Here is a 6,000-nt window from a genome sequence, read left to right on the forward strand (position 1 = left end):
CTAGTGGCTGAAGTAAGTGGTGAGCTGAGCTTTTTCTCATTATGACCTTAGCATTGCACTTTCAAAGTTGAGTTGAAAAATCTCCATTTCCTACTAAACTCAGCAGCATTAGGTCAATCAAGGTAACAACATGACTTCTTAGCCAGCCTTTTATCATACCCCATTGTCCAAACTGTTCTATGTAGCGCAATCTGATCAAATCAAATATTTGTGTGAAATGTTTCACAAATTTGGATCTATGCATTTATGAATCCAGACAAGATGGCTACAGTAGTTTATAAAGGGGTTCTGGGACAGCTCTTATTGCATTCATGATTAGCTTTTGGATTAACAATTGCATCATTGACTGCAATGCATATGTTAACTCTATATGGTTAGATCTATGGGGCCGGCTCCAACGGGTAGACCTGTAGCATGGGGCTAGCTACATGTATTATATCATCGAGTGCTACGCACGTGATGGTAGGATAATCATGTATGTCATTGACTCTAATAGATATGTTGAAAATCAGTACAGTATCATTCATTGGTGCCATAAATTACAGTCTTTCACCCTGATTTACAATTATATGGTGCTTACAATATATGCTACTGTAAATCAAGAGAATTTTTCCATTCAAAAGTGCCTTTTGAACACTTTGTTAGATTTTTTGCTTATGAGGAGCAGTTAAAACTGCTATTGCTGTTATAATTTCTGGCATGTAGCAATTGTAACATGTGACAGTAACCCATTGTTGACTGACATATCCTACATGACCTCATCTAGTTGGCTTCATTGCGTGGCTGTTCCATGATGTGAAAATTTAGTACTGAAGGTATTCAGTGACAACATGGCCGGGTTGGGTCCATGCTTGTGTGACACGTGCTAAAGGATATATACTAAAGGATATGCCCAGCTGGATGTAAAGTAACTGTCGTTTCAATTTTACTGTTGCTTTAATTTTGTCTTTTGGAGAAGTGACTCAAATCAGAAACTTTGTGATGTACAGTAAATGAAGTTAATTCAACATAGATAATTTGAGTTAGATGAAATTTACTCAACATTTTTATTTGATAATGATGATATGCCGACGTATTAATTCCTTTACCTAAAAATATTGCTTATTATTCAAGCATGATTGTCTTATTTAAGCTATAGGAATAAATTTTATTCGTTGGAGGTCTAATTGTTTGCGTTTTGTGATTGGAAATGTTATATCATAAGTGTTTTAATTAACTAGAGCTGGGTTTGCCTGCTAAAGATCATCACTGCTGAAAATAGCTGGCTGTACATCTTTATAGACATTTTCGTGTTGGATCCATTTCCTGAGTTGAACTTCTGAAGAGGCAGAAGTTAGTGTCAGGTGTGGGTACTAAAAGCATAATGAGCTGCCATATTACATCAATTTGCACATTCAGATAGTTCAATTTCTTAATCTTATGTCTTGTCTACTTTAGTAACTAAAGCATCTGATTACACTAAACAAGACCATCACTCTAGGTATTATAAACTATAGTTTCATAATAAGTGATGGTATGTATTAGTTTTTGCTCATTGTGTAGGTAGTTAGAGTTAGACAGTGTAGAAGAGGGTTTCATAGATACTGAAAATGCCAATTAAGCCGTGTGCTTGTGGTCTATAACCATTCTGAAACCAAACACACCAATAAGATATTGCAGACTGTTGAATCCTAAATTATGAATTCGTTGGCATTAGTCCTAAGTATATATGACTAACAAGAAGTGACTGATTAGTACGTGCAGGCAATAGAAGCTAGATTGTACACAATGGAAGCACTTTTGTAAGCACTTTTGTAAGCACACAAGTAGCCATAGATCTAGAGAATTTACTCAGTGAACATTGCTCCTAACAAATATATAGTGTACTGACTATTACATACAAAGCTTCTAAACCCATCTTAATTTACAGAAGTTCTTCTCAGGTCTCCTTTTGGCATTTTTCCTGCATCTTGTGGTGAAATCTATGTAGGTCTTCAGTCATGGCTTCTGACTAAATGCAGTTACTTTGCATATTTTGTCAGTTTCAGACTCAGCTATATTGTTTCATATTTCTAATTACTGACATATTTCTTCTTATTAAGTTTGGGATGAGGTTTTGTTAACATTACAGAGTCACCAATTTCTAAGTTTGCTCTATACAACTCTACGATAATTAGATAGCGTTTCACTTTGATATTCTCAAGCGATAATGGATTATTGTTGTAAGTTGTATTTATGTCATAACATCTGTTATATTTATATATCATCATAGCTGACTCTTGGCCAGAAACACTTGATGATGTAAGTGCACGTCGAGACTGGGGATGGAGCCCAAAATATGATCTCGCAAAGATGGTGAAGACTGTTTTTGACATATTGAACAGCAGCCACATGTAGATGTGCGTACTGATCGATGGCAAGTAAAATTGCTCTATCTTTATTAGTTGATTAATTAAAAGTCTCTGAAATGCATTGTGGTATGCAGGATAGACATTGAATGTTCTCTCGCAAAACAGTTGTTTGTTTTTCTACATAGCAATTTGTATGTAACTGATATCATGACAACAGCTACAGTTGAAATACCCTTCAATAAGCTATCTAATAGTTAGGTTTCTTTGAAATGCTGTATCCTATTTAATTAAATAGTGTCGCTTTGCATGCAACATTTGTAAACAATAGTTTCCACTGATCAGTGCTATGAAAGCTGAGTGTCTTACCCTTACCGTTCGAAAAGTGTATTTCACAGTTTAACAATGTAACCCATTCTGCACACTGTCTTTTACACTAAACAGTTTTGCATTGTAAATTTAGTGCAGCAAGTTATATGAAACGGTGTTGCTTACCAATCCAACAATGTTTCGCACTGCTTATCAGTCTTGCATTGTGAAATCAGTGCTGCGATCTGCAAACAACTTTGTCTTCTTCTATCTCTTCTATAAATTTATAAAAGTCTGATCTATCTGTCTGTCTGTCTGTAACATCAATCACGCCAAACTGCCGGGCCGATCGCCACGAAACCGTGTATGAAGACTGCGTTCCACACCACAACGCAAACGCACGCCTCAGCATTTAGACGGTTCCCTCTCTAGGAGTCGACCCCCAAGTGAAATCTCACGACAAAGTGACCGCGGTGCCACTTCGAATTTACGATCCCCATGCACATGCCACGAGAATATCTGTTTCATGCCTGGGTTTCGCTCTATCGGCTGTATCGAGTGTATTCTGTGTACTAGCTGACGCAAGTGAGACATGAATCTGGCTATCTTCCCACAATCACAATTATCTACCAATTGCAACGACGCCATCATACGTCAGCACTGCAGTCACGCAATGACACTCCTGTCGCTCTAGACACTGTACGTGTACAACGATCCTGTCAGTTCACGTCTGCGTGCCCTACAGCTTGCCAAAGCGAAAAATGCCGAACTTTTCCCCCAAATCACGACATCTGCAAAGAAAGTTGCTCAGTGGCGATCAAACCAAGGATTGTGAATTTCATCAACTCAGAGACAGAATAGCCACATCAGCAACAGCAGGATTGCTTTCATGGCGCGACTCCAGTATCCCCCAGCCCTAAGTTGCACGTGACGTCTCGTGATATACAAAGCCGCGGTTAGCTAGAAACCTGACATAGTCAGTTAGATGATTAGTAGGGAAGTGCGACACGTTTTTCAGTCATTTTCAGAATGATTCATAGTGACTTAGTCCGGAAATTAGAGACGCCTGATTCTTGCGTCGAGTTTTGCCAAGAGCACGGCCTTGTCGCTACCCGGCGTCTTCTTCGACGCTTGCGGCAGTGAAATGAAGATGTGCTCTGGTAAGGGTGGCAAAAAATCCGCATACTGCTTTTCGTGGCGCTGTGGCAAGAAGACATGCGCGAAGAAGCGGAGCATTCGTACAGGAACCTGGTTCGAGTCCTCAAGACTGACTATCAGTCAGAGTTTGGAGTTACTAGCCTCGAAGTTCCCTTGCGCGCCCGGAGAAGAGGGCATGCGCGCATAAATTAGAAGGAAATCGTGGTAATGTCTGCACGCATGCGGACCCGACGTTGTTTAGAATCTCGAGCCAATAGTGTCGCGCGCAACTGTTGAACAGACAGTGAAACAGCTTCCGTTCGTGGATGAAGGCTTAGATCTAGACGCAAGGTCAAATGATCCAACTAGACGATTTTAGACCTTGTTTTGTGGCAGTGTCGAATTCGATGTCTAGTCGTACTGCAGTCAGGCTGTTACAGTGTTTGCTTAGCGATGATACGACCCAAGTAGGAATCCGGACCGTTCGCGAATGGGCTAGCTTATTCGGGAATTCTCATACGGGCTAACCCATTCGCGAATAGTCGCGCGAAATACGAACCCGCGTTAGTTCTAGACATGGCTGATCACCGTCGGGACAGCTTCCGCGAATTTCTGCAGACTCTTTCAGCGAAACAGAACTCGCAATTAATTAGTGAAGAGAAGGCTAAGCGAATCCGACGAGTTCTGGCGAGTGGAGATGGAAAGCACGCGCGAGTTGACAGCCCTCGTTTCAGATTTTATGTTCGTAGCAAGGGGTTCGCAGTAATCGACCTGCCCGTGCTAGGGCTGAAAGAAGTTCTTTGTGTGCCTGCACCAAAGGTCAGATGTGTCTGAATTTCATATGTATAATATTATGCATGTGCATGTGTCGACTGTGTCTGCCCGCCTGCTAGTCTGTTTGTTTGTGTATGACAGGTATGTGAGTCATTGTAATGTCGCTACTTGTATTAGATTAGACATTAACTTAGCAATTCTTCTCACCTCTAGCAGATATCTGCTCGTTTGTTTGCCAACTTAATTAATTAGGAATATGTAAATTATTAATGCAATTGATGTGGTTATATACTGTATTGTTTGCTATCTTTGTAACAGGGAAGTGAAACAAAGACATCTTTGCTTGGGAACTGGCTAAAAGTAGCGAACGTGTCTGAAATTTATGATATCCTCAACTATCCATGAAGGCTCTAGAGTGCACGCTGGATATCGGAAAGTTTTTGCAGATGTAAGTATCTTTGGATGGATGAGTGGGTGGGTGGGTGAGGTTGGTATATGGTGGGTGAGGTTGGTGGGTGGGTGGGTAGGCGGGTGGGAAGGCGGGTGGGAAGGCGGGTGGGAAGGCGGGTGAGAAGGCGGGTGGGAAGGCGGGTGGATGGGTAGGTGGGTGCTGGGTAGGTGGGTGATGGGTAGGTGGGTGCACTGGTAGGTGGGTTGACTGGTAGGTGGGTGGATTGGTAGGTGGGTGGATTGGTAGGTGGGTGGATTGGTAGGTGGGTGGACTGGTAGGTGGGTGGACTGGTAGGTGGGTGGAGTGGGTGGACGGGTAGGTGGGTGAGTGGGTGGGAGGGTGCACGGACGGGTGGGAGGGTGACCGAAGGGTGGGAGGGTGACCGAAGGGTGGGAGGGTGAACCGACGAGTGGGAGGGTGTGTGCATGGACGGGTGGGAGGGTGCATGGACGGGTGGATGGGTGCATGGACGGGTGGATGGGTGCATGGACGGGTGGGTGGGTGGGCGGGCGGGTGGGTGGGTGGGCGGGTGGGTGGGTGGGCGAGTGGGTGGGTGGGCGAGTGGATGGGTGGGTGGGTGGGCGAGTGGATGGGTGGGTGGGTGGGCGAGTGGATGGGTGGGTGGGTGGGCGGGTGGGCGAGTGGATGGGTGGGCGAGTGGATGGGTGGGCGAGTGGATGGGTGGGCGAGAGGATGGGTGGGCGGGTGGGTGAGTGGGCGGGTGGATGGATGGGCGGGTGGATGGATGGGCGGGTGGATGGATGGTGTTTCAGAGATGTGTCTACCTTAGGTTCAAAAGCAGTATTTTGGCATCCCGAGACCTGCAGTTCAACAATTTGTGAAGACATGCGTTATCTGCGCATGTAAAACGCCACAAATGTCAGTAGCTACTGTCAAGCCGATTATTTCACCAGGTTTCATGCGAAGAGGCCAGATAGATCTTATTGATATGACAGTAGACCCTGATGGAGACTTCAAATATATCAGTCATTATATTGACCA

General features: G+C 43.7%; 2 long non-coding RNA genes across 2 annotated transcripts; one reads left to right on the forward strand and one right to left on the reverse strand.

Moving 5' to 3' along the window:
- Positions 1–2,478: 2,478 nt before the first annotated feature.
- LOC134197996 (uncharacterized) lies at positions 2,479–3,562 on the reverse strand. The gene is made up of 3 exons (XR_009972728.1): positions 3,290–3,562; positions 2,823–2,881; positions 2,479–2,763 (listed from the first exon to the last, which is right to left on the reverse strand). It is a non-coding gene; the product is annotated as an uncharacterized LOC134197996 (long non-coding RNA).
- Positions 3,563–4,084: 522 nt separating this feature from the next.
- On the forward strand, positions 4,085–5,993 carry LOC134197997 (uncharacterized). The gene is made up of 3 exons (XR_009972729.1): positions 4,085–4,592; positions 4,866–4,995; positions 5,789–5,993. It is a non-coding gene; the product is annotated as an uncharacterized LOC134197997 (long non-coding RNA).
- Positions 5,994–6,000: the final 7 nt, after the last annotated feature.

The sequence above is a fragment of the Corticium candelabrum genome, unplaced genomic scaffold (assembly GCF_963422355.1).
Source record: "Corticium candelabrum unplaced genomic scaffold, ooCorCand1.1 SCAFFOLD_112, whole genome shotgun sequence".
NCBI classification, from domain to species: domain Eukaryota; kingdom Metazoa; phylum Porifera; class Homoscleromorpha; order Homosclerophorida; family Plakinidae; genus Corticium; species Corticium candelabrum.